At 41.4% G+C, this 15,263-nt stretch overlaps 1 protein-coding gene and 1 long non-coding RNA gene across 2 annotated transcripts in view; both read right to left on the bottom strand.

Annotated features, from left to right (window-relative positions):
* Positions 1 to 7,392: 7,392 nt before the first annotated feature.
* The window catches only part of LOC149575583 (uncharacterized), a 48,805-nt gene continuing 40,934 nt past the window's right edge, over positions 7,393 to 15,263 (bottom strand). Inside the window, exon 5 of the transcript XR_016360184.1 lies at positions 7,393 to 7,478. The gene's annotated coding sequence lies outside the window, so the exon portion shown is untranslated. The remainder of the gene's footprint in view (positions 7,479 to 15,263) is intronic.
* On the bottom strand, positions 7,607 to 8,520 carry LOC149575585 (uncharacterized). Its single transcript, XR_016359697.1, has 3 exons — positions 8,339 to 8,520; positions 8,073 to 8,221; positions 7,607 to 7,983 (listed from the first exon to the last, which is right to left on the bottom strand). It is a non-coding gene; the product is annotated as an uncharacterized LOC149575585 (long non-coding RNA).

Below are 15,263 nucleotides of genomic sequence, written 5' to 3'. Positions count from 1 at the left end.
GCAACTTTGTACTGGCCAAAACTACAAGTTTAAGCATCACCCGAGATGGCATTGTAGAATGAAAATAGAATGTGATCTCCAAAAAGAGAGAGAGGTTATTGTAGGTCTCTGCAACATAGTCCTGTAGGAATTGGAATCTCATCCATATCTTGCACGAGCTCCGAGATATGCCCCGTCAAAGATCGCAGCCCTATGGCATTTAGTGACCCTTAGGGACATTCTGCTTCGGCGTGCTTGAGAACATTCAAGCATTGAAGGGGACAAAAGAAGGTTGGGGATAGGGTTTACCCGGCCACCTGGAGCTAATGGAGCAGACAGTTTGATCCCATGATGAAAGATGAGAGAGAGTTGGCAGATGACAACTTTGTACTGGCCAACACTACAAGTTTCAGCATCACCCGAGATGGTGTTGTAAAATGAAAATAGAATGTGATCTCCAAAAAGCGAGAGAGGTTATTGTAGTTCTCTGCAACACGGTCCTGTAGGAATTGGAATTGCATCCATACCTCGCACGAGCTCCGAGATATGCCCTGTCAAAGATCGCAGCCCTATGGCATTTAGTGACCCTTGGGGACATTCCGGATTGGCAAGCCTGAGAATGTTCGAGCACTAAAGGGGATAGGACGAGGTTGGGGATAGGTTTTACCCAGCCACTCAGAGCTAACGGAGCAGACAGTTCGATCCCACGACGAAAGGTGAGAGAGATTTGGCAGTTGGCAACTTTGTACTGGCCCACATTGCAAGTTTCAGCATCATCTGAGATGGCATTGTAAAACAAAAATAAAGTGTGATCTCCAAAAAGTGAGAGAGGTTATTGTAGGTCTCCGCAACATGATCCTATAGGAACTGGAATCGCATCCATACCTTGCACGAGCTCTGAGATATGCCCCGTCAAAGATCGCAGCCCTGTGGCATTTAGTGACCCTTAGGGACATTCTGGTTCAGCGTGCCTGAGAACATTTGAGCACTGAAGAGGATAGGAAGAGGTTGGGGATAAGGTTTACTCGGCCACCCAGAGCTAACGGAGCAGACAGTTCGATCCCACGACGAAAGGTGAGAGAGATTTGGCAGTTGGCAACTTTGTACTGGCCAACACTACAAGTTTCAGCATCACCCGAGATGGCATTGTAGAATGAAAATAGAATGTGATCTCCAAAAAGTGAGAGAGGTTATTGTAGGTCTCTGCAACATAGTCCTGTAGGAATTGGAATCTCATCCATATCTTGCACGAGCTCCGAGATATGCCCCGTCAAAGATCGCAGCCCTGTGGCATTTAGTGACCCTTAGGGACATTCTGGTTCGACGTGCCTGAGAACATTCAAGCATTGAAGGGGACAAGACAAGGTTGGGGATAGGTTTTACCCAGCCACCCAGAGCTAATGGAGCAGATAGTTTGATCCCACGACGAAAGATGAGAGAGATTTAGCAGTTGGCAACTTTGTACTGGCCAACACTACAAGTTTCAGCATCACTCGAGATGGTGTTGTAAAATGAAAACAGAATGTGATCTTCAAAAAGCGAGAGAGGTTATTGTAGGTCTCCGCAACACGGTCCTGTAGGAACTAGAATCGCATCCATACCTTGCACGAGCTTCGAGATATGCCCCATCAAAGATCGCAGCCCTATGGCATTTAGTGACCCATGGGGACATTCCAGATTGGCGTGCCTAAGAACGTTCGAGCACTAAAGGGGATAGGACGAGGTTGGGGATAGGGTTTACCCAACCACTCGGAGCTAACGGAGAAGACAGTTCGATCCCACAACAAAAGGTGAGAGAGATTTGGCAGTTGGCAACTTTGTACTGGCCCACACTACAAGTTTTAACATCACCTGAGATGGCATTGTAAAACAAAAATGAAGTGTGATCTCCAAAAAGTGAGAGAGGTTATTGTAGGTCTCCGCAACATGGTCCTGTAGGAATTGGAATTGCATCCATACCTCGCACAAGCTTCGAGATATGCCCCGTCAAAGATCGCAGCCCTATGGCATTTAGTGACCCTTGGGGACATTTCGGATTGGCGTGCCTGAGAACGTTCAAGCACTAAAGGGGATAGGGTGAGGTTGGGGATAGGGTTTACTCAACCACTCGGAGCTAACGGAGCAGACAGTTCGATCCCACGATGAAAGGTGAGAGAGATTTGGCAGTTGGCAACTTCGTACTGGCCAACACTACAAGTTTCAGCATCACCCGAGATGGTGTTGTAAAATGAAAAAAGAATGTGATCTCCAAAAAGTGGGAGAGGTTATTGTAGGTCTCCGCAACACGGTCCTATAAGAACTAGAATCGCATCCATACCTCGCACGAGCTCCGAGATATGCCCTGTCAAAGATCACAGCCCTATGGCATTTAGTGACCCTTGGGGACATTCCAGATTGGCGTGCCTGAGAACGTTCAAGCACTAAATGGGATAGGACGAGGTTGGGGATAGGGTTTACCTGGCCACTCGAAGCTAACGGAGCAGACAATTTGATCCCACGACGAAAGGTGAGAGAGATTTGGCAGTTGGCAACTTTGTACTGGCCAACACTACAAGTTTCAGCATCACCCGAGATGGTGTTGTAAAATGAAAACAGAATGTGATCTCCAAAAAGTGAGAGAGGTTATTGTAGGTCTCCGCAACACAGTCCTGTAAGAACTAGAATCGCATCCATACCTCGCACGAGCTCCGAGATATGCCCTGTCAAAGATCGCAGCCCTATGGCATTTAGTGACCCTTGGGGACATTCCAGATTGGCGTGCCTAAGAATGTTTGAGCACTAAAGGGGATAGGACGAGGTTGGGGATAGAGTTTACCCGGCCACTCGGAGCTAACAGAGCAGACAGTTTGATCCCACGACGAAAGGTGAGAGAGATTTGGCAGTTGGCAACTTTGTACTGGCCCACACTGCAAGTTTCAGCATCACCCGAGATGGCATTGTAAAACAAAAATGGAGTGTGCTCTCCAAAAAGTGAGAGAGGTTATTGTAGGTCTCCACAACACGGTCCTGTAGGAATTGGAATTGCATCCATACCTCGCACAAGCTTCGAGATATGCCCCATCAAAGATCGCAGCCCTGTGGCATTTAGTGACCCTTAGGGACATTTTGGTTCAGCGTGCCTGAGAATGTTCAAGCACTGAAGGGGACAGGAAGAGGTTGGGAATAAGGTTTACTCGGCCACCCAGAGCTAATGGAGGAGACAATTTGATCCCACGACAAAAGATGAGAGAGATTTGGCAGTTGGCAACTTTGTACTGGCCAACACTACAAGTTTCAGCATCACCCGAGATGGCATTGTAAAATGAAAACAGAATGTGATCTCCAAAAAGCGAGAGAGGTTATTGTAGGTCTTCACAACACGGTCCTGTAGGAACTAGAATCCCATCCATACCTTGCACGAGCTCCGAGATATGCCCCATCAAAGATCGCAGCCCTATGGCATTTAGTGACCCTTGGGGACATTTCGGATTGGCGTGCCTGAGAACATTCGAGCACTGAAGGGGATAGGAAGAGGTTGGGGATAGGGTTTCCCCGACCACCTAGAGCTAACAGAGCAGACAGTTCGATCCCACAACAAAAGGTGAGAGAGATTTGGCAGTTGGCAACTTTGTACTGGCCCACACTGCAAGTTTCAACATCACCCGAGATGGCATTGTAAAACAAAAACGGAGTGTGATCTCCAAAAAGTGAGAGAAGTTATTGTAGGTCTTCGCAACACGATCTTGTAGGAACTAGAATCACATCCATACCTCGCATGAGCTCCGAGATATGCCCCGTCAAAGATCGTAGCCCTATGGCATTTAGTGACCCTTGGGGACATTCTGGATTGGCGTGCCTGAGAACGTTCGAGCACTGAAGGGGATAGGATGAGGTTGGGGATAGGGTTTACCCGACCACGCAGAGCTAATAGAGTAGACAGTTTGATCCCACGAAGAAAGGTGAGAGAGATTTGGCAGTTGGCAACTTTGTACTAGCCGACATTGCAAGTTTCAGCATCACCCGAGATGGCATCGTAAAATGAAAAAGGAGTGTGATCTCCAAAAAGTGAGAGAGTTTATTGTAGGTCTCCAAAAAGAGTATTTAAAAATGCAAAAATAGAGGGGGGTCCTTTGTATGGTTTGGGAGTTTGACCATTAAAACTAGAAATTGTCTTAGTAGTAAGTGCTGGTAATAGTTTTGAAATTTGATTGTTGAGTGTTGAGAAACCTCAATTTGGGATTTTTCTTGTTGGTTTGAGTCTATAATAACCATTTCCATCTGAAAAGTCGAGTGTTGAAACCATTTAAGAAGTATTTGCATAGTTTTCCCTAAAATTTGAGTGCATAAAAAGGGGTATGTGATTGCTCCCAAGGTGGATTTAGTGTTTTCTCCAAACAAGAGTTGCATTTTATGTTTGAAGTCATCTAATATAACCAAAGTGAAGGTGGTTGAACCATTTTGGGGTTCTAGAGATGTTGCAAAGTAAGAGTTCTAGAAAGCCCTAGGGTAAAGGGGCTAGAAAGGAAGGTTTTGTAAAAACCATTGTAAAGTTGATCATGAGACCAAAAAAATAAAAGAATCCTTGCATTTGAGTCGTGTCTTAAGACTTTTTTGGGTCATGGGAGTTCCAAAAGTCAAGGGATTGTGAGTTGCTTTGTAAATGGCCTCAAACTAGGCCTAGTTGGCAGACTGAAATAGCCAGTTTTGAGTGATATTTTACAAAACAAGTGTAGTTGGTTTTGGAGTATATTTTAGAGTGAGGAAAAGGGTATTTTAATCACCCAATAGTTTAGGACTGGCAAGGGCTAGTTGCAACAAGCCTAGAAGAGGCAAAATTGAGAAAGTGTAAGAGATGAGTTGCAAGAAACAACTACTGTAGATGATGCAAATATTGATGAGCTGTAAAGCGAGGGGGAGGAAATCACTATTGAATCCTTCCTAAAAATCAATGGCTTATTAGATGAACCAATTAACACTTTGTTGAGGAGTTATGGACAAAATATGAAGGGACTAGGTACAATTGCACCTAAAAATACCCAACTAGAAAACCTGAACCAGCCAGTGGACTATTATAGGAGATAAAACCTTGAGCATACAACAAACATTGATATTAGATTAAGCTTGGTAATGCAAGATTCACAACCAGATTGGTTGTAAGAGGTTGTCACAAACCTTGGGTAACCAAATACTTGTGGGGATGAAAATAATTAAATAATAGAAACATCGTAGAATTAATAATTCAGTATAATCATAACAAATAGACACTAAACAATCCCAAATTCAAACATACGAAGGTCCAACTAGAATAATGACTTTAAATAACCAAATACCAAAGCCAAACAAAGGAAATGGGACTTTTACCTTAAATGAATAAATTACATGAAGAAGGGTAGCTAGCTGTTTGGAAATCTACTTATTTTTCTTCTCTCCCTCCTGTCACCCAAGAGAACATGCAATGAAAGAAAAATATCCTCACAATAAGAAAATATGAAAAATATTGTTCTAGCTTTAAAAAAATTGGAGACATCAAAACATAAAATCTAGATTCTAAACAAATCAAAACATAAAATCTATGATTTAAACTAAATCTCATCACTTACGCATCATAACAATACGGTCCACCTTAGTCATGTGGACAGTCTTGGGGAAGAGGTTGCAACAATGTATTTGGATCTAGTTGATGACTCTTTCTCTCTCTCCCTCTCTCTATATTCAATCTAATGAGCCAACTGGATCTGCTCGACGTTTTAATGTCTCAAGTATTGCCTCGTGATCTAACTTGCAAACTCTCCAAAGATTCTTATTATGTGGTTTTCCACCATATTTTATCAAGTGGACATTTTATGCGACAACAAGATTTGAATAATGAAGAATCTTCCTCTCTGTTTTCCAATCCTCAAATAACCACAAGTTAGGGTTCTTCATAGAATATCATCTAAGCCATGTGCCAGTTACAACCACCGCACCGACATGGTACTCTAAACCAAAGTAACAAGAATCAGAATCGGATAAGAATCGGCAAGGCCGAATCAAATCATGAATTGGCAATGAATCGGCAAATTTGAAAAAACCCTTTAAATTTAAAGATTTTAACAATTTAAAACTTATTTCATGCACCCTTTATTGAATATAACTTAAACACACTATAAGATCATCAAATAGAAGTTAAAACTTAACATACATAAACATGGAACATAAAATCCATCACATATGTAACTATGTTATTGAAAATGTAAATTGTAGGCTAGCTGAAGTAAATAGAAATCAAATGATCACAATGATTTAAATCATAGAATGTATGTAAGATGATCCATAAGACATCAAATCATAAATGTATGTAAGAATCTAAGATGAAGATCCATGAAAGTTTGAAATATATGTCTATCAATGATTCAATATCAATATCTGTAAACAAAATATAAAAACAAGGCTCCAGCTCAAGCCTCAGACTCATAGTCATCATCATCATCCTCAACATCATCCTGAAGCTCGGCTGCAGCCTCACCCTCAGCCTCTAAGTATCCAGTCTGCCTAGTAGCAAGGCGTCTAATGTAGGTCCTAGAGGACCGCCGAGCCATATCTCCCGCATGTAAGATGGGCTCATGAATGTTGCTAGGGCTTGTGCCTATGCGTGCACGTGTGCGTCTACCAATGCCTGAAGAACGTGCTCTAGCTACCTCAACCTCTATATCCACCTGGTCAACCCACACACGGTCTTCCTCAGTGAAGACTGGATCCACAACCTCTGTGAGCCACTCTCATTCTGGATCAATCTCCTCCAGAATGATCGGAGAGGAGTCAGTGCCCAAAATCTGTCTGATCCTAAGACGGAGGTTGTAATGAACAAAGACAATATCCTTCAACTTCTGCACTGTCAACCTGTTTCTCCTCTTCGAATGGATGTGCTCGAACATGGACCAACTATGCTCACATCCAGAAGCACTGCTTGGCTGACTCAGAATACGAATGGCAATTTTTTGAAGTTTTGGGGAAAAATTGAAAATAGAAACAATTAGTCTCATTTACAAATTACAAGTTAACTCTAAAATTACATAATCAACTTTAAGATTAGAATCTAGATTCATGAACATTGAATATATTATTTAATTTTTACTTGGCTGTAGTGTTGTCTGAGCATTTATGGCCATCCTGCCAGAGAAAAGTGGCCCCTCTTTATTGTTGAACTGGTCTAGCTCAACAATCGCAACAGCGCTATCTTCATCGTTACTCAACCTCTGAATCACTGTGTATAAGCCAGTGAGAACCTCCGCATCCGCCTTGAACTCAGGACGGAAACGATATGCCGAATTCAGAAAGTAAGCTTCTGCATGGATGGGTCGATGGAGCTGATTCTGCCATCTCCTATCGATGATGTCCCAAATAGGGCCATACCTCTCCTGCACTCCTGCATATTGGGCTCTGATGGCCTCCTTGGCCCTATCCATGCCCTCGTAAATGTAGCCCATAGAGGGCTTCTCCCCATCAGCAGTTCGTAGCAAAGCTACAAGGGGCTCAGTGACCTACATATAAAGTAAAACAAAAAACTTGAGTCAAAACTTAAATATAAAATAATATAACTTAAAGTAAAATTAAAATACTAAATGTTAAATTGCAATAAATTTACCTGCAGGATTTCTCTAGCGGGTTTCCAAAAACCATCCTCATCAAATATGCAATCAGCCACATCTATCCCTATAGTGGTCATAGCATAGGAAGAGGAAATCCACTCCCGCCCAAAAAACATGCTCCTCAATTCATCCCTTGATGTCAACAAGGACTGCAAGGTGATGAAATTCGAGGCAAACCTCGTGATACCTGGGCGAGCTAACTCTTTGCCTTCTGTGTACTTCCTCATTGTGCTAAGGACAAATGAATGATTATAAATGAATTTGCATATGTTTTTTGCCCTTTCCACACATGACTTGACAAACTCAAGTTTGCCAATTTCCTCCAACATGAGGTCAATGCAATGTGCCGCACAAGGGGACCAAAATATGGTGGGGTGCCTCTCCATCAAAAGTTTACCTACAACAATTTTAAGTCAATTAGAAATTCAAATTTCAAAATTCAAATAAATTTATTTTCAAAACTTGAAAAGTTAAAAGTTTACCTACAGCAACATAACTTGCTGCATTATCTGTCACCACCTGGATCACATTTTGTTCTCCCACCTCTGCTATGACTTCCTCAATAGCCTCACATAAGTATGTGGCATTTTTTACATGTGCAGAAGCATCAATGGATTTGATGAACATGGTATATCCTACAAGTAACAAAACAATGAATTAGAATATTAAAATTAAATGGATCATCAACAAATTAGCATTCAACAAATCAAAATTTACAATTATGTATGTAGGAAAGTAGAATGATCAATTACCTCCACAAGATACAAGAAAATTGAGGAGTGTTCTATTCCTCCTATCTATCCAACCATCAGTCATGATGGTGCAACCCTTTGCAATCCACTCCTTTCGGTTCTCCTCGAGCTCAGCCCTCATGTCCTCTACCATCTCATCCAAGAGGTATCCGCTCAACTTAGCCTCAGTTGGGGCTTTAAACTCCGGACCACAAATAGCAACCGTGTCTATCATGTTCTGCCAATAAGGAGCCCTGTCACAAATAAAAATTTAGATGTCAAAGACTCAAATTATAAAACAAGTAAATATAATTAAAGTTTTACTTTTACTTTTAATTTTAAGTTTAAAGAAAACAACGAAAAAAAATTCAATTACCTGGCTGCAATAAATGGAATGTTGCAAAAGTACCAAAATTTGCATATCTCCTTTCTGGCAGCATCATGAATTTTCTTGTTCAAACCCATGCCCTCAAGCATGGGTTGGGAACCAGGAGTAGTGCGGGGCACAAAGTAACTATCCATTCTATTTTTTCGCAGTCTAGGCTGCAATAGGTTGGTGTGGAACTCTATCTCAGTATGTGACCGACTAGCACTAGCACGAGAAGAAGAACTAGGATAAAAAGGAGGCCTAGAAGAACCCTCTCCAACACAACCTACAGATGCAAAAGCTGATGCAGATGCAGATGTGGATGCAGCTGCAGATGCGGATGTGGGAACATGGGAGCCAATACCCCTTAACCCTTCAAGTTGCATTTTCCTATTGGCTTTGTCTTTTTCAATTTTTTCTAATGCCATTAAGCAAGTGCATTTTGCCTCAGGAGTTTGGTGAGTGCAAATTGTAACATCGTGTCCAGGTATAGCAGCAATGTGGTATTTCAATCTATAAATACCCCCAGAAGTTATTTTTTCTTTACAAAAAATACATTTTGTTTGATATTTGGTTCTTCCAGGAAACTCTTCATTATATTTCCAACATGCATCTTTTATACCCATTGCAAATTTGCAAAAAATGAAAGCAAAGGCTGCTGCAATAAAAATTTATATGTAAAATATCAAAGTTTGAATCTAATAAAAGCTACAAAACAACAAACCCTAGTTTGCAACTTAGTAAAAATAAAGAACATTCAAGATCTAAACTAAAAATCTTGAAAACTATAAAAATTTAACAAAAAATGCATAATACACTAACATGCAAAAAAAAAAAGAGCACTTACCTCTTGCAAATGAGTTGAGGAGTGTTGAGATTGGCTCCCTAATGCTCCCAATGCAATTGATGGCCTCCCCAAATGGATTGCTAATCTCTTTTGTGCTCTTTCTTCTTGCTGGTTAGAAACCTATGGCTTTTCTTTTCTCTTCTTCTCTCTCACTTTTCCTCTCTTCTACTCATGTTAAACAAATAGAAGACCCTTTAGGGTTATAACAAAGAGAATAGGTCAAAAACAAAGTAAAAAAAAAAGCAATTTTTTTAAATTTTACAACTCTATACTTTATTGGCAGTGGGCGATTCCTACCGATTTTTCCAGGCAATTCATGCAATTTTTTGGATGAATCGCCTGAATCAGCGATTCAGGCGATTCACCTGAAGAAATCAGCAATGGCGATTTTCGACTCCAAAAAAATTGCCATTGCTGAATCTAATCGCCGATTCAGGCGATTTTATGGCGATTCTCGTTACTCTGCTCTAAACCTTCACCATCTATAACCGAGTGATCCAATTTTTGTTTGGCTTGAACACAACGACACAAATAATAATCTGTCCCTTCTTCATTGTCTTCAGGTGCAATAACAACAAAAACATGGCCTACAGTGACAAATGTACAAAATGCGATCATTCATTCAGAAAATACTTACGTAAAAGTTACAAAGTTACATATTGAAATTACAAAGATATATAAATATATATATTACCAGGTTGCACTAGATCAGACAAGCAGTCAAAGTCAATAGACGATTCCATCTGTACCATTTTCAGTGCTTGTGGGGGACGATAGGTGTCAATTTGGTCCAAAACCTGTATATCCCATTTGTCCACCCATTCAGTCGACTCACAGTCATCCCAATTTTCCTCTGCACATGATGGACAATAGCATGCCATTTTTCGTGTGTGGATACTCCATGAACTTGCATCAAAGCTTCTAAAAGAGTGCAACTCACTGGATCCTGTTAGTGTGCAACAATCTTGATATGGTGCAATGTTAGTATTATCTATCAACCAAAAAAATCTACGAACCATAGACTCACCTTCCTTACCTGGACCCATTGTAGCGTTACACCACTGGACGATGGATTTTGCATCTGTCAATATTGCTCCATCTTTGTACTTTAGTTCTTCACGAGCTAAGGCTCTTTTGATGCATGCGCCTACACCATCGTGCTCTCCCTTTCCATGACCAGCCTCTGTGAAATTCCACATGTATTGAATTCTACACAACTCGTGCATCCTACTCAACCAATAGAACATCTGTGCATTCTTGAATTGAGATGCACAATTGTCTGACCAAATAATGTGCTGACGATATGTGATGCCCCTGTTAGCCAAATCTCCATAAAATAGTTGAAAACAACCATGTACGAACTTCGTAGAATGTGATCGATCATTGCTGATGTAAAAATGGTACTCCCTCAAAATCTTCCTGTCATCCTCTGTACTTGTAGGTGAATGCATGAATGTTATGTGAACAAATATGGAAACCTGTTGAGAAGTATAATACTTTGCTTGCACCTCCTTTTGTGGTTGTAGTGTGTAGTTCTCTACGAAATCTACAACCGAAACAATGGTATCTAGTGGAAATGTATCCTTGCACAACTTGAATTGCAAATCCAGCCATCGAGCTCTATGGGTATGCCTTGCATACTCGTAAATAATGTTTTCATGAAAAATCTTCATGAACTCATACACTGAAATCTTTTCAATGACTAAATCACATCTTTTACCATGTTTCCCATCTTTTAGAGCTTATGTCACTGTCTTAAATTTTCCATAATCTACTATTTCATTTCCAATTGCATGTGTACTATCCATATGTTGACAAGTTGATAAAAGTTGCAAAGAACCACAAAATAAGCACGTACCATCCAAGCATGATGTCTTGTCAAATTATTCAAATATTTGAATTACTTAAAATGTGTAAATTACAAATTATTCAAATACATATAAAAATTATAATTATTTGAATGAATACACAATATATATATAAAACGACTTGTCAAATTTCTAACCATTTTGAAATAACATTTCATTGAAACATACAAATTTCAATGAATTCACTATATATTAAACAACATGTCAAATTATAATCAAATTTGTATCTATATATCAACAAACAATATTTAAAATAGATTGCACTAACCTTTTCTATACAAGGAATATTCAAAAAGTCTTCAAATCGTGTATCCAATGATTGAATTTGGTGTTTGTTAGCTTCCAAAAGTGTTTGCCACCTTGAAATAGTGTTTGTTAGCTTGAAATAGTGTTTGCCACTTTGAAAGAATGTTTGCTGTGTTGAAACCCGCAATTTTTGTCGGGATAACAGAGTGCAGAACAGAACAAAAGTAGAGAATGAATGAAACGGGCCCCAAAGTTGCTTTTTGACCATTTTTAGGTGATTTCACATAGTGCGTACGCACTATATGAGAACACATCACTCTCCACCCTCCCTACTCTCTCTCTCTCCCTACTCTCTCTCTCTCTTCCTACTCTCTCTCCCCTCTCCCATCCCCTACACTCTCTCTCTCTCCCCTCTCCCATCCTTTACTCTTTAGATCTCTCACACAAACTCCCATCCTCCCTCTCCCACTTCTTACTCTCTCTCTCTCTGCCACCTCCTACTCTCTCTCACACTCTCTCCCATCCCCTACTCTCTCTTACACACACTCCCATCCGCTACTCTCTCTCTCCCCTCTCCCTGTGAAGAACCTCCTTATAGCAATATTGTGAGAATGCTCGAAATAACAGAATACAAAGTGATAGCAGAACTCAGAATGAATCTACTGATCGCAGGCCACTTCGAGGGGGTAACCTCCTTTGAGCAAGCTCAATACAATAAATTCGTCCGTGCCCATCAAGGGCCTCAACCTATTCTTATATACTGGGTACGATCTAGAAAAGTAATACTACCTATGCATGTGGGATAATAAAATATACTCACGGGACGACTTACAAAGCATATGCGTCCAACAACACTACTCTAACAAAATAAACAGAAGGAACACACAGGTTCCTAACATCCCCTCTCCCTTAGAAAAAAGCTTTGTCCTCAAAGCTTAAGGTGTGGAAATTGTTGTTGAATCTGAAGAAGGGGTTCCCAGGTAGCATCCTCTGGTTGCATGCCATGCCACTGAATCAAGACCTCAGAGATGGAGCGAGAGCGAAGCTGGCGAGTGCGCTGGTCAATGATTGCCACCGGCTCCAGGATAATGGATCCTTCCGTATCCATTTCAGGGATAGTAGTTTGTGCTCTGACAGTAGTACCCAGAACTTTCTTTAGACAAGAAACATGAAAGACTGGATGAATGCGGGAAGAAGGAGGAAGTTCTAGTTTATAAGCAACTGAACCAATCTTCTGCAGAACCTTATAAGGCCCATAAAATTTTGGGGCCAGCTTATGACGCCCTTTCAGCTTTAGGGAGGATTGTTTGTATGGCTGTAGACGAAGAAAAACCATATCCCCAACTTGAAATGAGCGCTCAGAACGGTGTTGATCTGCTTGCTATTTCATCCGATTACGGGCCATGTGAAGATTATCCTGTAAGGTACGAAGAATCTGATCCCTGCTGCGGAGAACTATGTCAACTGCCTGGACTGGTGAGCTGTTGGGAGTGTAGGGAAGGAGCACTGGAGGTGCCTGACCATAGACTGCTTCATATGGAGTCATTTTAGAGGCAGTGTGGTAAGAGGTATTGTACCACCATTCAGCTAAAGGGAGCCACTTGGCCCACTGATGTTGTTGTTCGGAAGTGAAGCAACGAAGATAAGTTTCCAAGCATTTATTGACAATTTCAGTTTGACCATCAGTTTGTGGGTGATAGCCCGAACTCATCTTCAGTTTGGTGCCAGTTTTCTGAAACAGTTCAGTCCAAAAATGATTGGTAAAAGTTGCATCACGATCAGAGACAATGGAAGAAGGGAGTCCATGAAGACGAAATATCTGGTCCATGAAGATTTGTGCAACAGAGGAGGCAGTATAGGGGTGGCTGAGGGCACAAAAATGGCTATATTTCGAGAGACGATCAACCACAACCAAGATCACTGTCTTGCCACCGGATTTAGGAAGCCCTTCAATGAAATCCATAGAAATATCAGTCCAAATCCGTGTAGGGATGGGCAATGGTTCGAGCAAGCCAGGAAGGAGGGTCGTTTCACCCTTGTGGCGTTGGCAAGTATCACATTCAGCCACCATCTGTTGAATCGTCTGTTTCATCCCTTTCCAAAAGAAGTTTCTCCTTGCTCGCTCATAAGTTTTGAGGAAGCCTGAGTGCCCTGCTGAAGGAGAAGCATGGAGTTCATAAAAAATAGCCTGATGTAGAGCTGGGTTCTGAGGAAGCACTAGTCGACCCTTGTATCGAAGAGAAGCACCATCCCAAGAGTAATGTGGTATAGCAGAAGGATTATTGGCTAGCTGGTGAATGATTTGAGATAAAGAAGAGTCACTGTCATAGCCCTGCTGAACAGACGCTAACCAATTGGGAATGGGCATAGAAATAGCGGAAAGGGAAGCTTGATTATCAAATGTGCGAGAAAGAGCATCTGCCACAATATTCTCCTTACCCTTCTTGTAGGTGATCTCATAATCATACCCCATGAGTTTGCTGACCCATTTCTGTTGTGTAGGAGAGGATACCCGTTGTTCTAGGAAGTATTTCAGACTTTGGTGATCGGTTCTGATGCAAAAATGACTCCCTAAGAGGTATGGCCGCCACTTCTGTACAGCATGCAAAATAGCCATTATTTCTTTTTCATAAGTAGAGAGGGCTAGATTCTTACCAGAGAGGGCTTTGCTAGTGAACGCAATAGGATGGTCATCTTGCAGGAGAACAGCACCCAATCCATTGCCGCAAGCATCACTCTCAATAGTGAAGGGTTTGGAAAAATCTGGCATCGCGAGAACAGGTGTACTGCACATAGCCTGTTTCAGTTGTTCAAATGCAGTCTCAGCAACAGGGGTCCAGGAGAAGGCATCCTTTTTTAACAGAGCTGTCAATGGTGCTGCAATTTTCCCGTAATCTTTGACAAACTTGCGGTAGTAGCCAGTCAACCCCAAAAAACCCCGAAGGCTCTTGAGAGTTTTAGGATGCGGCCAAGTTTTCATGGCATCTATTTTTGTAGGATCCACCCGCACTCCATGGTGTGCAACAATATGCCCGAGATACTCCACTTCCTCCTGGCCAAACAGACATTTAGATAGTTTTGCACAAAGTTGATGATCAGAGAGAAGTTGCAAGACAAGCTCCAGATGATGGAGATGCTCAGCCCAAGTTTTGCTATATATGAGGATATCATCAAAGAAGACCAGAATGAATTTCCGGAGGTATGGTCGAAATATGTTATTCATCACTGCCTGAAATGTTGAAGGAGCATTCGTGAGGCCAAAGGGCATGACTAAAAATTCATAGTGACCATCATGTGTGTGGAAGGCAGTTTTAGGTATATCCTCCTCATTAACCTGAATTTGATGATACCCAGAACGAAGATCTAACTTGGAGAAAAAATGAGCCCCATGAAGTTCATCAAGAAGTTCATCAACAACTAGAATGGGAAACTTGTCCTTTATAGTGAGATGATTAAGTGCTCGGAAATCAATGCAGAGTCGCCATGACCCATCTTTTTTGCGAACAAGCAGAACTGGAGAAGAAAAGGAACTGGTACTAGGGCGAATAATACCTTGCTTCAGTAAGTCACGGACAAGTATCTCGATTTCGGTCTTCTGATGAAATGGGTAGCGGTAGG

The sequence above is a fragment of the Cupressus sempervirens genome, chromosome 2, assembly GCF_028749045.1.
Source record: "Cupressus sempervirens isolate cs-2001-9-10 chromosome 2, ASM2874904v1, whole genome shotgun sequence".
Taxonomy (NCBI): Eukaryota; Viridiplantae; Streptophyta; class Pinopsida; order Cupressales; family Cupressaceae; genus Cupressus; species Cupressus sempervirens.
Note: the sequence above shows the minus strand (reverse complement) of the source record. Positions and strands in the feature narration are given on the sequence as shown.